We start from the raw sequence: 19,533 nt of genomic DNA on the forward strand, positions 1-19,533 counted from the left end.
CCGGCGCCCTGGCCGATGCCCTGCCCCGACGCCCTGGTCGAGCACACCGCGCCGCCCGTTGTGCCCCGATGAGGCCCTCACCGACACCGTGCCTCGATGCCCCCCTTGTCAACTGCCTGCCCCTACGCCCTCTCGCTGACGCCCTGCCAGTCTTGATGCCGAGCACACCGTGCCGCCCGCCATGCCACGACGATGCCCTCACCGATGCCATGCTCCGATGCCCCCCTCGTCGACGCCCTGCCCCAACGGAACACCAAGGATACATAGAAGATCTTGCTAAGGGCGTTCACTATACATCAAACCAAAAGGGAAATATTATTTCCTTACAACTTCAAGTTAGTGTTATACTCTCTTGTACACAACATTCTGTTTTGCTAATGATTCGATGGGAAGTGTAATTGATGAGCTATGTGTGCGCAGGTTCCACCTTATTATGCTAGTCATTCAGTTTAACGCAGGAAAAGTACTTGTCATGGACCCGTTACGCAAAGACATGGAGATGCGAGCAGACCTCGGAGCAATGCTCTAGAGGTAATTTCAATCATTATCGCAAAATATCGGCAACTTTCATTCATTTCCTGATATCAAGTAATTAATAACTCATTTATTCATTTTCTTTGTCACACAGGGTTTGGAAAGAGTTCACCAAGAAGGTTACAGGTGAATGGCAACCGGAGCTTCGATTTAAACAACTCAATGTAACTAGTACTAGCTCGATCCGCGCATCTCTTTGATTCTAGTTTCAATACCATTATCATGCTTGATTATTATTTTGATTAAACTCTATTCTCGTAAAGTGCTCGAGGCAGGGATCCGGAAATAACTTATGTGAAAACTATGTTTGCGAGTTCATTAGTTAGACGACCTGTGAGAAGGGGAGACTTTTCGAAAAAATGAAGTACGTAAACAATATTCATAAATTTATTTATTACCATCAATTGTGTTAAGTTTTATTCATATATATATTGACCCCCTTCTTTAAGTTAGATCGAACGGAAGCGGGACGAACTCCTACCAAAGGCTCGCATATGAGCAATTCAAGAGAAATTGATGGCATTCTTCCTTAAAGAGATCATAGCTGAAACTGGAGAATATCATTGAGAAATGGTAGTGAAGGTTGGTAATTACCTATTAGGGATCATAAGAGTTGTTACATTGTATATATGCATGAACATGTACTATACGTAGTAGCGTCAAATAGATATACGAAAACTTGTTCAGACGGAGAAAGAGAGATCATTTCTCTCTATATTCATGGCAATTTGTGTAATGGTTCGTTCATTGCTATATGTAATAGCTAACGTCGAGTTGAATGGAAAACATAAAATAAAAACAAAAATCCTAAATGTAAAAGAATTGAATGGTAAACACAAAAAGAAAAAGGGGAAACACAATATGAAACCCCTAAACCCTCCAAAACCCCTCAATTCAAAAAAAATAAAAATAAAAACTAAAGCGCGTGGCAAGTGGTGACGCGTGGCTGCCTTTTAGTTCCGGCCAGTGTTACCCATCGGGAGTAAAGGTCCTCCTGCCTAGGCACCCCACAGCGGCCACTCGAGTTCCTTTAGTCCCGGTTCGTAACGTAACCGGGACTAGAAGAATGATACGAGGTCTCGCGGACGCGTCCGGCCACGTCCGATCAGTCCGGCACATAAGACGTGACACCACTCCGAATCCTTTTTTTCTTATTCATTATTTTCTTTTTTATCAATTACATGCAACTGACAGTACATATGAGAAAAAAAAATTAAAAATACAGTTACACAGACCTAATTATAAAGGCTCAAAACAAACACATCTAGTAGTTACTAATCGAAAGTGTTCAAGGACGTTTGGTTAGATTTGCTATGTCCCCGTGTAGATGCTGAACTAGCCTACTAGGGCGACGTGTGCCCGGGGCTGCCGCTTTGCTCCATCCGCGAACGCCCCAACAATTTGGGAGCTAGTTGGCGTGCGGGCACGACACGATGCAGATCTTCGCGTGGCCCGGCAGAATCTATGGCGTTCTTGTCCAACCCGCGCGGGCATCTCGTCGTCTCGTGAATCACGAAGCGATAGGTGGCCCTGTTCAGCCAACTAGCGCAGCAGATGAGTGCGAACTCACCCAAGGCGGGGGAGGATTTATGCTCTGGCTGATGTTGATGCGCGAGAGCGAGCGTGGAATGCACCGTGCGTCAATGGTCCATATTTTGGGCTCTTTTGGTGCATCTCCGTGACTCCATCCCAAGTCTAAAAAAGCTAGAGATGTTACTCGAACGCTTCATGTAATCTAAAAATAAATATTTGCAAAGCGAAGTAGTGTACCGAGTTGAGCGTCTTTAGCTAAAACAACGGACCGAATAAAAATTCACAAAATGCTAGTCTACCTGCTAAAATGTTACTCCCTCTGTAAAGGAAATATAAAAGCATTTATATCACTACCTTAATGATCTAAGTACTCTTACATTTCTTTACGGAGGGAGTAATTGTGTTATGACAGTTTAGCTTTTATTTTGCATCGTTAATTCAATATATATTGCTATAGTAACAGTTACTTTTTGCGATAATTCAATAATAGCTGCTCCCTTCGTTTTGAATTATAAGATTTAAAAATCTGAATCAAATTTACATAAACATATTTAGTGTGTTTGTTCATTCATTTTAAGCCGTATGTAATTCATATTAAATAAAATAAATATAAAAAATGTGCTGTAATTCAGAACAACGCTGATACTTATTCACAGTGACAGAAAAGTGATCTTTTAGAGTTAAATTATGGATAGAAGCACAATACACTCCCCATCCTAAAACGGAGGGTGCAATTTTTGTAACCAAAATTTAGTGATGTATGTATCCATCTCATAGTACATGTTCGTGATATTTCTTAGACTTATTTCCACAAGATATAAATGTTCTTTCCCATATAGGTGTCTTTTTTTATGGAAAGGCTCGAATCTATTATAAAGTACAAAACACCTCAAAATAATGATTTTGTATGTGTTATAAAATACTTATAAGATAAGTCCATCAAAGCCTAATTAGGATAAATAGATTCCTGTTAATACTTTTCAAATAATAGAAGAGAGCTGCTCGGATTCATATTAAGTGGGCTACTACGATTTCTAAGCGTGCCTTTCTTCTCACATACAATGTTTGACTGTTTCTGCCGCAATGAGATTTATTTTTTTCACAACTAAAAGGTAACGGGAGGAGGATGTGTGGCATGCAGGTGTGGGAGCGTGTAGATTTCTAACCGTCCGATTACCTCGTGATTTGGAAATTCCAGATTTTGTGGGAGATTGCATGCTCCACCAATCCCATATCCAATGCCTTTTCTTTTGACTTGCAAATTTAAATCTATTTTATCTTTTGAACCAAAATTTCAATTTATGTTTCATTCCCATATTCTTGTTCCCTGCGACGATTTTAAAGGAGATCATTCTTGAGTTCATTCTGACAAACTTTATAAAAGTCACAAAGCTTTCAACTACTCCCTTCGTCCTAAAATTCTTGTCTTAGGTTTGTTTAGAAATGGATGTATCTAAATACTAAAACATGACTAGATACATTCACACCTAGGCAAATCTAAGACAAGAATTTTAGGACGGAGGGAGTACTAAAACTTGATAAAAATGAACGATAAATTCAACAAGTTTCAGATACTACAACTCAAAAACATAAATCCCAAGCTCTAAATCCTATTAAAACTTGATAAACATGAATGATAAAACAACAAGTTCCAAACACTCTGTTTCAAATTAAGTGACATTGATTTATTACGAAGAACGGATGGAGTTAAACACAAACCCTCAATGCTAAGGCACAAACACTAAGCACTGAGGCACTAAGTCCTAGATCCAAAACTCTAAAAAAATGGATCTTGGTGAAACTTGCTAAAAATTTAATACCACGACTATCAAGTTTTAATTTTTGAAACTTGATAAATTTTAAAAGTTATCAAAATTTATTCAAAAGTTGTCTTGTTTGAATATCCGCGCCGCTAGGAACATGAATATGCAAGAGAAACATAAATTCGAATTTTAGTTCAAAAGGTAAAGTAGATTCAAACTGAAAGTCAAAAAACACACACACCAGAAATCAGATAGTTGTAGCTGCCAAAAACAACGAAAGCTTACTATGTGTGGGCTCAATGCAACAATTAAAAGACCAATCGCATAACCGAGTTCACTAATCCTAAAGCAAATGGATGACAACGTGAGGCGGCTGGCTACAATCAACCATCAACCATCAACCAAACCGTTCATTTAAAAAAAAAACATCAACCAAACCGATGGTAGCTCATGGTTAGAACGCCGAGAGCTGGCTAACCAGGAGGAATTTCCACGCTAATGCTATATCCTACTTCTATATGATTCCCCACCCGAAAATGTTCTCTTCCAAAATACGCTGGCGTCATTCTCTGACTAAACCAACAAGGAACATTAGATATGCTCGTACACTAAAGTACTTTCCGGGAGGTTCAGTGCTATATTTCTTTGGGAAAAGGGGTCTGGTGGTACGTACGCCACCGATGCTTGAGCGTCTTGAGAGCGATTTGTAGGCCACTTGCACGGTTTGCGGTCGCTTCAAAAACAATGTAATCTCTCCTCATTTTCTCCAACGTTGATCACAAAAAGTCAAGTGGCAAGAGGAGAGGATGGATCGTGGGATTTTTATAGGGGCTCCGTGGTGTGGTCGGTCAAACCTGCAGTAGGTGGCCGTGCAAAATGCATCTACACGTACTAACGCTTCACGCTTATCCCTCAAAACGGAAATTAAAACAGCAGCAGGTTCAGTGCCCACAGCCAGTTTTCGTTTCAAATGTCCGACTCACTTTTTTTTTTATACTATTGAAATGCCTAGTAGTCTTGGGCAATTTCAATTTGCATACAACCTACCTAGTTCGACGTCACTTGGATTGGCTCAAAATCAAATACTAAAAGATAAGTAAAACCACCAACCCTTAATTAAATGGACTATCTACGTTACCTTGACATCTAGATCGTGGAACTTGAGACCAGCTTCATTAACCTAGCTCTGCTGCCACACCCTCCCCCTCTCTTCCTCCTTATTAAGTAACGTGATTGTTTACGAACCATAGGTATATTAGAATTTGTTCTTGCATTGACATGTATTTCAAGATGATCATGTACTCTTATATATATATATATATATATATATATATATATATATATATATATATATATATATATATATATAAACAATACAATAATTATTCCACTAATCTCTCTATTCCCTTTCAACATGATATCTGCCGCAAGTTTCTAGACCTAGTTGTCGCCCACTGCGTCCGCCCCGCGCGCCACCGCCGGGGCGGTCGGCCTCCATGACCGTCGTCAGGGGCCACCCCGCCCGTACCTAGGGTTCGTCCGCCGGTCTTGTTGACCGGCTGCCCTAAAGAGTCTTTTTTACGATCTCTTGATCCGGGTTTCTCTCTTTTGCCGGTCTCTTGATTGGCGTTCTTCCTTTTTGGTTTTCCGATCTAAGATCGGTTTGCATCGTCCGTCGCCGTTGTCGACCACCGCGCCTCTACTTCGACATCGATGCGATCCAGCCTCTACACCGACCCGGCGGCCTCACGTGACGCGGCGGCCCCTTTTGGCCGTCGACCGCGCATCTTCCCGTCGTCGTCCTGCACTAGCCGTCGCCGCCCTTCTCCGACCGGGACTGATCCATCACCATCCGCCTCCGTGTCGCTTCGTACGTTCGCGCACCGGCTGCATCGGGTTGGCTCCTGGCTCCGGTCGCGTCGGCCTCGTCGGCTGCTTGCTGTCGGCTGCCTCTGGTCGACTGTCAGCTCCGATCGTCAGCCTCGTTGGCTTCGTCGGGCTGGCCGTGTCGGCCTCGCCGGCTGCCTCAGGCCGACTGCTAGCTGTCGGTTGCGTCCGCCTCGCCGGCTGCCTCTCGCTTACTGCCGGTTTCGGCTGCGATCGTCATCGACGGCTTCATCTCGGACGCCGCCACACCTCCTCCATCGAGCGACGTCCCGGACCTCGTGCGCGATTGGATTAATCACCCCCCCATCCGCAGTGCACCTCAGCTACGTCGTGCGACCAATGTGGCCCATCGGTTGTGCACGCCTTCGCAGGTCCCGTGAAGACTGTCCCGAGTAAAGCGTGCCCCTCCACCGATTGAGCACCGGACTACCGTTGTGTCGCCCCGACGGACCGCAGCGCCGCTGCCCCTGGTTCTCCAAGCGGCTGCACGAACCCGCGACCCACCGCTACTCCGCCCTTTCGGGTTGTAGCGCGGCGGCACGCGGTCCCCGCCGCTGCCCGAGGTCCTCCTCATGGCTACACCGACCCGCGCACTGTTGCTGCGTCGCCCCTTCGGGCCATAGCGTTGCGGCACACGGTCTATGCCGCCACCCTGAGGTTTTCCCACGGTCGCCCTACCCGCGCACTGCCGCTTCGTCGCCCTTCGGGGTCGTAGCGTCGTGGCGCGCGGTCCACTCTGTACTCCCCGCGCATCGACTTCATGTGGTATGCGCCGCGCCGTACTTCGACGCGGGAACGCCATCATCCGCGTCGGTCCTTGTCATGCTATCAGGCTCTTCCTCGCCTACTTCGAGCATCGCCGTGGCGCTCCTAACCAGCCGTCGCCGTCGCCATCAGGCAGTTGCCGCCGCTCTCCTTTGGAGCTGCTACAACTAGCTCACCCGAGTCGTGCCGCCCACCCACCTCCTTCATCTTCGTCCAGCATCAGCTCAACGTCAGCGTTGCCGTCGTCTTCCCCATCCACTTCGTCTATTCCGACCACCGCGGGCTACATCAGCCCCCGCTGATTTGCGCCGCAACCGTCGTCGAGTCCTTCTCTGCTAGCTTCCTCGACATGGCGTACAAGTTGTGTGCAGGTCCCCGTCTACTCATGTCCGGTGCTGGCAACACCATCGTGTGCCTTCGCCCCCGATGTGTTCCCAGGTGTGGCAAACCTGGAGCGACCCATCGTCAACGTCGACCTCGTCCGTCTATGCATGCGCGGTGCTGACAACACCGATGCTTGCCTTCGTCCATGATGTGTCCTCGGGCTTGGCAAACTCGGCACGACGCGTCTCAACTACGTCTTCTTCCCGACGCACCACTACTTCGACACCACTGCGCCCATGACTAACTCGGCGCCTCCTTGCTCCCGCGGTTCCACGACGACTTCCTCGACATCGACTACCCCGACTCGACATCGACCACGGCATTCTTCGCACAGCTACCTCGACCACGGCTACACCACCCTACGTTCTTGGCAACCTCGACAAACGCACAAAAGGCTACCACCTTGCTTGAGCAACCTCTCGGTTTCCACTCCAGCCACAACTTTCGCGATACATCGACCGTTACGACTATGGGAGGATGATCGTGTGCTTACCTTCGGATTCTTCTCCAGTCTCACCGCCCGCGTCGCTACCGTTGTGACTGTGGGGGGGGGGTGTTAAGTAACGCGATTGTTTACGAAACATAGATAGACTAGGATTTGTCCCTGCCTTGACTTGTACTCCAAGATGATCATGTACTCCTATATATATGCCTATGAGGTTCAAGCAATACAACAATTATTCCACCAAACCCTCTATTCCCTTTCAACACTCCCATCCGCTGCTATCACACGGGCTCCGGGGGTGGTCCCTCTCCCTCCCGCCTCCCTCCAGAGATCGGATGAAAGCCGATATTCCCATGATCCGGGCATCAACGACACCTAGATTGCGTGCTACTTCTTGAAGGCGGTTACTGGGATTTTCTCTTGGTGGTGGAGGTGTTGGTGTCTTGGTTTAGAAGCATGGCGACCAGTCTTCCTGCTACATCCACTCGGCTCCGCCTGGTGCATAGTGATGCCTGCTACTTCTCAAACAACAACGCCAAAAATTGACACGTTGAGGGAGACTTGCTTGCGTTGGTTTTTCCCTTGAATAGGAAAGGGTGATGCAGCAAAGGAGCAGTAAGTATTTCCCTCAGTTTTAGAACCAAGGTATCGATCCAGTAGGAGAGTCTCGTAAAGTCCAGAGTACCTGCGCAAACACAAACGAGCTTGCACCCAACGCTACAAAGGGGTTGCCAATCCCTTCAAGATTGTTTGCAAAGTGAGATCTGAAGGCGAAAAGTGCAAAGAAGTAAAAAGTGTAAGGCTGAAAATATGGTGTGGAGTAGACCCGGGGGCCATAGTGTTCACTAGAGGCTTCTCTCAAAATAGCAAATATCACGGTGGGTAAACAAATTACTGTCGAGCAATTGATAGAACCATGCAAAGTCATGATGATATCTAAGGCAATGATCATACATATAGGCATCATGTCCGAGACAAGTAGACCGATACTTTCTGCATCTACTACTATTACTCCACACATCGACCGCTATCCAGCATGCATCTAGTGTATTGAGTTCATGACAAACAGAGTAATGCCTTAAGCAAGATGACATGATGTAGAGGGATAATCTCAAACCAATGATGAAAACCCCATCTTTTTACCCTTGATGGCAACAACACGATGCGTGCCTCGCTACCCCTTCTGTCACTGGGTGAGGTCACCGCACGGTATGAACCCAAAACCAAGAACTTCTCCCATTGCAAAATCATAGATCTAGTTGGCCAAACAAAACCCACAACTCGAAGAGAATTACAAGGATATGAAATCATGCATAAGAGAGATCAAAAGAAACTCAAATAAGATTCATAGATAATCTGATCATAAATCCACAATTCATCGTATCTCAACAAACACACCGCAAAAGAAGATTACATCGGATAGATCTCCATGAAGATCATGGAGAACTTTGTATTGAAGATCCAAGAGAGAGAAGAAGCCATCTAGTTACTAGCTATGGACCCGTAGGTCTATGGTAAACTACTCACGCATCATCGGAGAGGTCATGGTGTTGATGAAGAAGCCCTCCGTATCCGAATCCCCCCTTCGGCAGGGCACCAGAACGTGCCCCAGATGGGATCTTGCGGAGACAGAAGCTTGCGGCGGCGGAAAAGTACTTTCGATGATCTCTTGATTTTTTGTGGAATTTTTGAGGATATATAGGCGCAAAACCTAGGGCAAAGGGGCCTCAGGGAGCCCACAAGCCTGGTGGCTGCGGGGCCCCCCGGCCGCGCCGTGTGGGCTTGTGGGGTCCCTGGTGGCCTCCTGCCCTGATTCTCCGGCTCTACGATCTTTTTCTGTTCTGGAAAAAATCTTTTTGGCAGTTTCATTCCGTTTGAACTCCGTTCAAAATCCTCCTCTGAAAGGGGTCAAAAACATGGAAAAAAAAAGAAATGACACTTGGCACTGAGTTAATAAGTTAGTCCCAAAAAATATATAAAAGGCATGCAAAACATCCAAAGTTTGACAAGATAATAGCATGAAACCATCAAAAATTATAGATACGTTGGAGACGTATCAAGCATCCCCAAGCTTAACTCCTGCTCGTCCTCGAGTAGGGAAGTGATAAAGAATGAATTTTTGATGTGGAATGCTACCTACCATAGTTGTCCTTTGCAACTTCTTTCACGTGACATGAATGTTCAGATCCGTAAGGTTCGAAACAATAGTTTGCTATTGACATGAAAACAATAATACTTCAAGCAAACTAGCAAGGTAATCATGAACTTTCAAAATAACAAGGCCAAGGAAAGTTATCCCTACAAAATCATATAGTCTGGCTATGCTCCATCATCCTCACACAACTAATGTAAATCATGCACAACCCCGATATTGGCCAAGTAATTGTTTTCGCACTCTTACTTTCTCACACTTTTTATAACTATCACACAATACATGAGCGTGAGCCATGGATATAGCACCATAGGTGGAATAGAGTGTGGTGGTGGTTGTGAGACAAAAAAGGAGGAGATGGTCACATTGACTCGGAGTATCAAAGGGTTATGGAGATGCCCATTAATAGATATCAATGTGAATGAGTAGGGATTGCCATACAAGAGATGCACTAGAGCTATAAGTATGTGAAAGCTCAAAAGGAGAACTAGTGGGTGTGCATCCAACTTGCTTGCTCACGAAGACCTAGGGCAATTTTGAGGAAGCCCATCATTGGAATATACAAGCCAAGTTATATAATGAAGATTCCCACTAGCATATGGTAGTGACAAAGCAAGAAGCTCTCAATCATGAAGAACATGGTGTTATTATGAAGCACAAGTGTGGAAAAGGATAGTAGCATTGTCCCTTCTCTATTTTTTTCATTTGGGCTCTTAGGCCTCTCTTTTTTTCTCTATTTTTTTGGTATCTTTGTGTTGGGGAACGTCGCATGGGAAACAAAAATTTTCCTACGCGCACGAAGACCTATCATGGTGATGTCCATCTACGAGAGGGGATGAGTGATCTACGTACCCTTGTAGATCGTACAGCAGAAGCGTTAGAGAACGCGGTTGATGTAGTGGAACGTCCTCACGTCCCTCGATCCGCCCCGCGAACAATCCCGCGATCAGTCCCACGATCTAGTACCGAACGGACGGCACCTCCGCGTTCAGCACACGTACAGCTCGACGATGATCTCGGCCTTCTTGATCCAGCAAGAGAGACGGAGAGGTAGAAGAGTTCTCCGGCAGCGTGACGGCGCTCCGGAGGTTGGTGATGACCTTGTCTCAGCAGGGCTCCGCCCGAGCTCCGCAGAAATGTGATCTAGAGGAAAAACCGTGGAGGTATGTGGTCGGGCTGCCGTGCAAAAGTCGTCTCAAATCAGCCCTAAAACCTCCGTATATATAGGTGGGAGGGAGGGGGGCCTTGCCTTGGGGTCCAAGGACCCTCAAGGGGTCGGCCGAGCCAAGGGGGAGGACTCTCCCCCCCCCCCCAAACCGAGTTGGACTAGGTTTGGTGGGAGGGAGTCACCCTCCCTTCCCACCCCCTCCCTTTTTTTTTCCTTTGATTTCTTATCCTTGGCGCATAGAGCCCTTTTGGGCTGTCCCAACAGCCCACTAAGGGCTGGTGCGCCACCCTTATGGCCTATGGGCTTCCCCGGGGTGGGTTGCCCCCCCCGGTGAACTCCCGGAACCCATTCGTCATTCCCGGTACATTCCCGGTAACTCCGAAAACCTTCCGGTAATCAAATGAGGTCATCCTATATATCAATCTTCGTTTCCGGACCATTCCGGAAACCCTCGTGACGGCCGTGATCTCATCCGGGACTCCGAACAACATTCGGTAACCAACCATATAACTCAAATACGCATAAAACAACGTCGAACCTTAAGTGTGCAGACCCTGCGTGTTCGAGAACTATGTAGACATGACCCGAGAGACTCCTCGGTCAATATCCAATAGCGGGACCTGGATGCCCATATTGGATCCTACATATTCTACGAAGATCTTATCGTTTGAACCTCAGTGCCAAGGATTCGTATAATCCCGTATGTCATTCCCTTTGTCCTTCGGTATGTTACTTGCCCGAGATTCGATCGTCAGTATCCGCATACCTATTTCAATCTCATTTACCGGCAAGTCTCTTTACTCGTTCCGTAATACAAGATCCCGCAACTTACACTAAGTTACATTGCTTGCAAGGCTTGTGTGTGATGTTGTATTACCGAGTGGGCCCCGAGATACCTCTCCGTCATACGGAGTGACAAATCCCAGTCTTGATCCATACTAACTCAACTAACACCTTCGGAGATACCTGTAGAGCATCTTTATAGTCACCCAGTTACGTTGCGACGTTTGATACACACAAAGCATTCCTCCGGTGTTAGTGAGTTATATGATCTCATGGTCATAGGAATAAATACTTGACACGCAGAAAACAGTAGCAACAAAATGACACGATCAACATGCTACGTCTTATTAGTTTGGGTCTAGTCCATCACGTGATTCTCCCAATGACGTGATCCAGTCATCAAGCAACAACACCTTGTTCATAATCAGAAGACACTGACTATCATTGATCAACTAGCTAGCCAACTAGAGGCATGCTAGGGACGGTGTTTTGTCTATGTATCCACACATGTAAATGAGTCTTCATTCAATACAATTATAGCATGGATAATAAACTATTATCTTGATACAGGAATTATAATAATAACTATACATTTATTATTGCCTCTAGGGCATAATTCCAACAGTCTCCCACTTGCACTAGAGTCAATAATCTAGCCCTCACATCACCATGTGAATTACATTGTAATAAATCTAACACCCATACAGTTCTGGTGTCGATCATGTTTTGGTCGTGGAAGAGGTTTAGTCAGCGGGTCTGCTACATTCAGATCCGTGTGCACTTTGCATATATTTACGTCCTCTTCCTCGACGTAGTCGCGGATGAGGTTGAAGCGTCGTTTGATGTGTCTGGTCTTCTTGTGAAACCGTGGTTCCTTTGCTAAGGCAATGGCACCCGTGTTGTCACAGAACAAGGTTATTGGATCCAGTGCACTTGGCACCACTCCAAGATCCGTCATGAACTGCTTCATCCAGACACCCTCCTTAGCTGCCTCCGAGGCAGCCATGTACTCCGCTTCACATGTAGAATCTGCTACGACGCTTTGCCTGGAACTGCACCAGCTTACTGCACCCCCATTAAGAATAAATACGTATCCGGTTTGCGACTTAGAGTCGTCCGGATCTGTGTCAAAGCTTGCATCGACGTAACCTTTTACGGCGAGCTCTTCGTCACCTCCATACACGAGAAACATCTCCTTAGTCCTTTTCAGGTACTTCAGGATATTCTTGACCGCTATCCAGTGATCCACTCCTAGATTACTCTGGAACCTACCTGCCATACTTATGCACAGCATAGCATACATGATAGAACCTATGGCTGAAGCATAGGGGACGGAGCGCATATGCTCTCTATCTTCATCAGTTGCTGGGCACTGAGTCTTACTCAATCTCGTACCTTGTAAAACTGGCAAGAACCCTTTCTTGGACTGTTCCATTTTGAACCTCTTCAAAACTTTATCAAGGTATGTGCTTTGTGAAAGTCCTATCAGGCGTTTTGATCTATCCCTATAGATCTTAATGCCTAGAATGTAAGCAGCTTCTCCTAGGTCCTTCATAGAGAAACTTTTATTCAAGTAACCTTTTATGCTCTCCAAAAGCTCTACGTTGTTTCCAATCAGTAATATGTCATCCACATATAATATTAGAAACGCCACAGAGCTCCCACTCACTTTCTTGTAAATACAAGATTCTCCAACCACTTGTATAAACCCAAATGCTTTGATCACCTCATCAAAGCGTCTGTTCCAACTCCGAGATGCTTGCACCAGTCCATAAATGGATCGCTGGAGCTTGCACACCTTGTCAGCATTTTTAGGATCGACAAAACCTTCGGGTTGTATCATATACAACTCTTCCTTAAGGAAACCGTTAAGGAACGCCGTTTTGACATCCATCTGCCAGATTTCATAATCGAAAAATGCAGCTATTGCTAACATGATTCTGACGGACTTAAGCATCGCTACGGGTGAGAAAGTCTCATCGTAGTCAACTCCTGGAACTTGTGAAAAACCCTTTGCCACAAGTCGAGCTTTATAAACGGTCACATTACCGTCAGCGTCCGTCTTCTTCTTAAAGATCCATTTGTTCTGAATAGCCTTGCGGCCCTCAGGTAGTATCTCCAAAGTCCACACTTTGTTCTCATACATGGATCCTATCTCGGATTTCATGGCCTCTAGCCATTTGTTGGAATCTGGGCCCACCATTGCTTCTTCATAATTTGCAGGTTCATTGTTGTCTAACAACATGATTGATAAGACGGGATTACCGTACCACTCTGGAGCAGCGCGTGATCTCGTCAACCTGCGTGGTTCAACAGAAACTTGAACTGGAGTTTCATGATCATCATCATTAACTTCCTCCTCAACCGGCGTCGCAACGACAGAGGTTTCCCCTTGCCCTGCGCCACCATCCAGAGGGATGAGAGGTTCGACAACCTCGTCAAGTTCTATCTTCCTCCCACTCAATTCTCTCGAGAAAAACTCCGTTTTTAGCAACAAACACTTTGCCCTCGGATTTGAGATAGAAGATGTACCCAACTGTCTCTTTTGGGTAACCTATGAAGACGCACTTTTCCTCTTTGGGTTCCAGCTTTTCAGGCTGAAGCTTTTTGACATAAGCATCACATCCCCAAACCTTAAGAAACGACAACTTTGGCCTTTCGCCATACCACAGTTCGTATGGTGTCGTCTCAACGGATTTTGATGGTGCCCTATTTAAAGTGAATGTAGCTGTTTCTAATGCATAACCCCAAAATGATAACGGCAAATCAGTAAGAGACATCATAGATCGCACCATCTCTAACAAAGTACGATTACGACGTTCGGACACACCATTACGCTGTGGTGTTCCAGGCGGTGTTAACTGCGAAACAATTCCACATTGTCTTAAGTGAGCACCAAACTCGAAACTCAGATATTCACCCCCACGATCAGACCGTAGGAACTTGATCTTCTTGTTACGATGATTTTCCACTTCACTCTGAAATTGCTTGAACTTTTCAAATGTTTCAGACTTGTGCTTCATCAAGTAGACATAACCATATCTACTTAAATCGTCAGTGAAGGTGGGAAAATAACGATATCTGCCGCGTGCCTCTACGCTCATTGGACCACACACATCGGTATGTATGATTTCCAACAAGTCACTTGCACGCTCCATTGTTCCGGAGAACGGAGTCTTAGTCATCTTGCCCATGAGGCATGGTTCGTACGTGTCAAGTGAATCAAAGTCAAGTGACTCCAAAAGTCCATCAGCATGGAGTTTCTTCATGCGCTTTACACCAATATGACCCAAACGGCAGTGCCATAAAATTTGGCGCTATCATTGTTTACTCTAACTCTTTTGGTCTCAATGTTATGTATATGCGTATCGCTATCAAGATTCAATATGAACAATCCTCTCACATTCGGTGCATGACCATAAAAGATGTTACTCATAGAAATAGAACAACCATTATTCTCAGACTTAAAAGAGTAACCGTCTCGCAATAAACAAGATCCAGATATAATGTTCATACTCAACGCAGGCACTAAATAACAATGATTTAAGTTCATCACTAATCCCGATGGTAGCTGAAGTGACACTGTGCCGACGGCGATTGCATCAACCTTGGAACCATTTCCTACACGCATCGTCACTTCGTCTTTCGCCAACCTTCGTCTATTCCGCAGTTCCTGTTTCGAGTTGCAAATGTGAGCAACAAAACCGGTATCGAATACCCAGGCACTACTACGAGAGCCGGTTAAGTACACATCAATAACATGTATATCAAATATACCTGATTTTTCTTTGCCCGCCTTCTTATCTGCCAGATACTTGGGGCAATTGCGCTTCGAGTGACCCATACCCTTGCAATAGAAGCACTCTGTTTCAGGCTTAGGTCCAGCCTTGGGTTTCTTCGGCGGATTGGCAATAGGCTTGCCGCTCTTCTTCGAATTGCCCTTCTTGCCTTTGCCGTTTCTCTTGAAACTAGTGGTCTTGCTCACCATCAACACTTGATGCTCTTTACGGAGTTCAGACTCTGCGACTTTCAGCATCGCAAACAACTCGCCGGGAGACTTGTTCATCCCTTGCATGTTGTAGTTCAACACAAAGCCTTTATAGCTTGGCGACAGTGATTGAAGGATTCTGTCAGTGATAGCTTCTCGCGGGAGTTCAATCCCCAGCTCAGCTAGACGGTTTGAGTACCCAGACATTTTGAGCACATGTTCACTGACAGACGAGTTTTCCTCCATCTTGCAAGCATAGAATTTATCAGAGGTCTCATACCTCTCGATCCGGGCGTTCTTATGAAAGATAAACTCCAACTCCTGGAACATCTCAAATGCTCCATGACGCTCAAAGCGACGTTGAAGTCCCGGTTCTAAGCCATACAAGATTGCACATTGAACTATTGAGTAGTCCTCCTTACGTGCTAGCCAAGCGTTCTTAACATCTTGATCAGCCGTAGCGGGTGGTTCATCTCCTAGCGCAGCATTAAGGACATAATCCTTCTTCCCAGCTTGTAAGATTAGCTTAAGATTACGAGCCCAGTCTACAAAGTTGCTTCCATCATCTTTCAACTTAGCTTTCTCTAGGAACGTATTAAAATTCAGGATGACTGTCGCGTGAGCCATGATCTACAACACAAATATATTCAAAGTGGACTTAGACTATGTTCAAGATAATTAGAGTTCAACTTAATCAAATTATGTGCTAAACTCCCACTCAAAAAGTACATCTCTCTAGTCATTTGAGTGGTTCATGATCCACTTACACTATCCCAAGTCCGATCATCACGTGAGTTGAGTATAGTTTCAGTGGTAAGCATCCCTATGCTAATCATATCAACTATATGATTCATGATCGACCTTTCGGTCTCATGTGTTCTGAGGCCATGTCTGCACATGCTAGGCTCGTCAAGCTTAACCCGAGTGTTCCGCGTGCGCAACTGTTTTGCACCCGTTGTATGTGAACGTTGAGTCTATCACACCCGATCATCACGTGGTGTCTCGAAACGACGAACTGTAGCAACGGTGCACAGTCGGGGAGAACACAATTTCGTCTTGAAATTTTAGTGAGAGATCACCTCATAATGCTACCGTCATTCTAAGCAAAATAAGGTTCATAAAAGGATTAACATCACATGCAATTCATAAGTGACATGATATGGCCATCATCACGTGCTTCTTGATCTCCATCACCAAAGCACCGGCACGATCTTCTTGTCACCGGCGCCACACCATGATCATCCATCAATGTGTTGCCATCGGGGTTGTCGTGCTACTTATGCTATTACTACTAAAGCTACATCCTAGCAAAATAGTAAACGCATCTGCAAGCACAAACGTTAGTATAAAGACAACCCTATGGCTCCTGCCGGTTGCCGTACCATCGACGTGCAAGCCGATATTTCTATTACAACATGATCATCTCATACATCCAATATATCACATCACATCGTTGGCCATATCACATCACAATCATACCCTGCAAAAACAAGTTAGACGTCCTCTAATTTTGTTGTTGCATGTTTTACGTGGTGACCAAGGGTATCTAGTAGGATCGCATCTTACTTACGCAAACACCACAACGGAGATATATGAGTTGCTATTTAACCTCATCCAAGGACCTCCTCGGTCAAATCCGATTCAACTAAAGTTGGAGAAACCGTCACTTGCCAGTCATCTTTGAGCAAAGGGGGTTACTCGTAACGATGAAACCAGTCTCTCGTAAGCGTACGAGTAATGTCGGTCCAAGCCGCTTCAATCCAACAATACCGCGGAATCAAGAAAAGACTAAGGAGGGCAGCAAAAAGCACATCACCGCCCACAAAACTTTTGTGTTCTACTCGAGAAGACATCTACGCATGAACCTAGCTCATGATGCCACTGTTGGGGAACATCGCATGGGGAACAAAAAATTTCCTACGCGCACGAAGACCTATCATGGTGATGTCCATCTACGAGAGGGGATGAGTGATCTACGTACCCTTGTAGATCGTACAGCAGAAGCGTTAGAGAACGCGGTTGATGTAGTGGAACGTCCTCACGTCCCTCGATCCGCCCCGCGAACAATCCCGCGATCAGTCCCACGATCTAGTACCGAACGGGCGACACCTCCGCGTTCAGCACACGTACAGCTCGACGATGATCTCGGCCTTCTTGATCCAGCAAGATAGACGGAGAGGTAGAAGAGTTCTCCGGCAGCGTGACGGCGCTCCGGAGGTTGGTGATGACCTTGTCTCAGCAGGGCTCCGCCCGAGCTCCGCAAAAACGCGATCTAGAGGAAAAACCGTGGAGGTATGTGGTCGGGCTGCCGTGGAAAAGTCGTCTCAAATCAGCCCTAAAACCTCCGTATATATAGGTGGGAGGGAGGGGGGCCTTGCCTTGGGGTCCAAGGACCCTCAAGGGGTCGGCCGAGCCAAGGGGGAGGACTCTCCCCCCCCCCCAAACCGAGTTGGACTAGGTTTGGTGGGAGGGAGTCCCCCTCCCTTCCCACCTCCTCCCTTTTTTTTTCTTTTCCTTTGATTTCTTATCCTTGGCGCATAGAGCCCTTTTGCGCTGTCCCACCAGCCCAGTAAGGGCTGGTGCGCCACCCTTATGGCCTATGGGCTTCCCCGGGGTGGGTTGCCCCCCCCCCCCCGGTGAACTCCCGGAACCCATTCGTCATTCCCGGTACATTCCCGGTAACTCCGAAAACCTTCCGGTAATCAAATGAGGTCATCCTATATATCAATCTTCGTTTCCGGACCATTCCGGAAACCCTCGTGACGTCCGTTATCTCATCCGGGACTCCGAACAACATTCGGTAACCAACCATATAACTCAAATACGCATAAAACAACGTCGAACCTTAAGTGTGCAGACCCTGCGGGTTCGAGAACTATGTAGACATGACCCGAGAGACTCCTCGGTCAATATCCAATAGCGGGACCTGGATGCACATATTGGATCCTACATATTCTACAAAGATCTTATCGTTTGAACCTCAGTGCCAAGGATTCGTATAATCCCGTATGTCATTCCCTTTGTCCTTCGGTATGTTACTTGCCCGAGATTCGATCGTCAGTATCCGCATACCTATTTCAATCTCGTTTACCGGCAAGTCTCTTTACTCGTTCCGTAATACAAGATCCCGCAACTTACACTAAGTTACATTGCTTGCAAGGCTTGTGTGTGATGTTGTATTACCGAGTGGGCCCCGAGATACCTCTCCGTCATACGGAGTGACAAATCCCAGTCTTGATCCATACTAACTCAACTAACACCTTCGGAGATACCTGTAGAGCATCTTTATAGTCACCCAGTTACGTTGCGACGTTTGATACACACAAAGCATTCCTCCGGTGTCAGTGAGTTATATGATCTCATGGTCATAGGAATAAATACTTGACACGCAGAAAATAGTAGCAACAAAATGACACGATCAACATGCTACGTCTTATTAGTTTGGGTCTAGTCCATCACGTGATTCTCCCAATGATGTGATCCAGTCATCAAGTAACAACACCTTGTTCATAATCAGAAGACACTGACTATCATTGATCAACTAGCTAGCCAACTAGAGGCATGCTAGGGACGGTGTTTTGTCTATGTATCCACACATGTAAATGAGTCTTCATTCAATACAATTATAGCATGGATAATAAACTATTATCTTGATACAGGAATTATAATAATAACTATACATTTATTATTGCCTCTAGGGCATAATTCCAACACTTTGGCCTCTTTTTTTTATTTCCTCACATGGGACAATGCTCTAATAATGATGATCATCACACTTTTATTTACTCACAGCTCAAAGATCAAAATGATAATGACTCTATAGGAAAGGACTCCGGCAATGTACCAGGATGCGCAACGATCTAGCTTGGCGTATGACGTTGAAAACATCTCGCTAGCTATCTTACGATCATGCAATGGCAACATGAGAGTGACGACACAAGTCATGAGACGGAACGGTGGGAGTTGCATGGCAATGTATCTCGGAATGGCTATGAAACTGCCATAGTAGGTAGGTATGGTGGCTGTTTTGAGGAAGGCATATGGTGGGTTTGTGCACCGGCGAGAGTTGCGCGGCACTAGAGAGGCTAGCAATGGTGGAAGGTGAAAGTGCATCTATACCATGGACTCACA

This window comes from Hordeum vulgare, chromosome 2H (assembly GCF_904849725.1).
Source record: "Hordeum vulgare subsp. vulgare chromosome 2H, MorexV3_pseudomolecules_assembly, whole genome shotgun sequence".
Classification (NCBI taxonomy): domain Eukaryota; kingdom Viridiplantae; phylum Streptophyta; class Magnoliopsida; order Poales; family Poaceae; genus Hordeum; species Hordeum vulgare.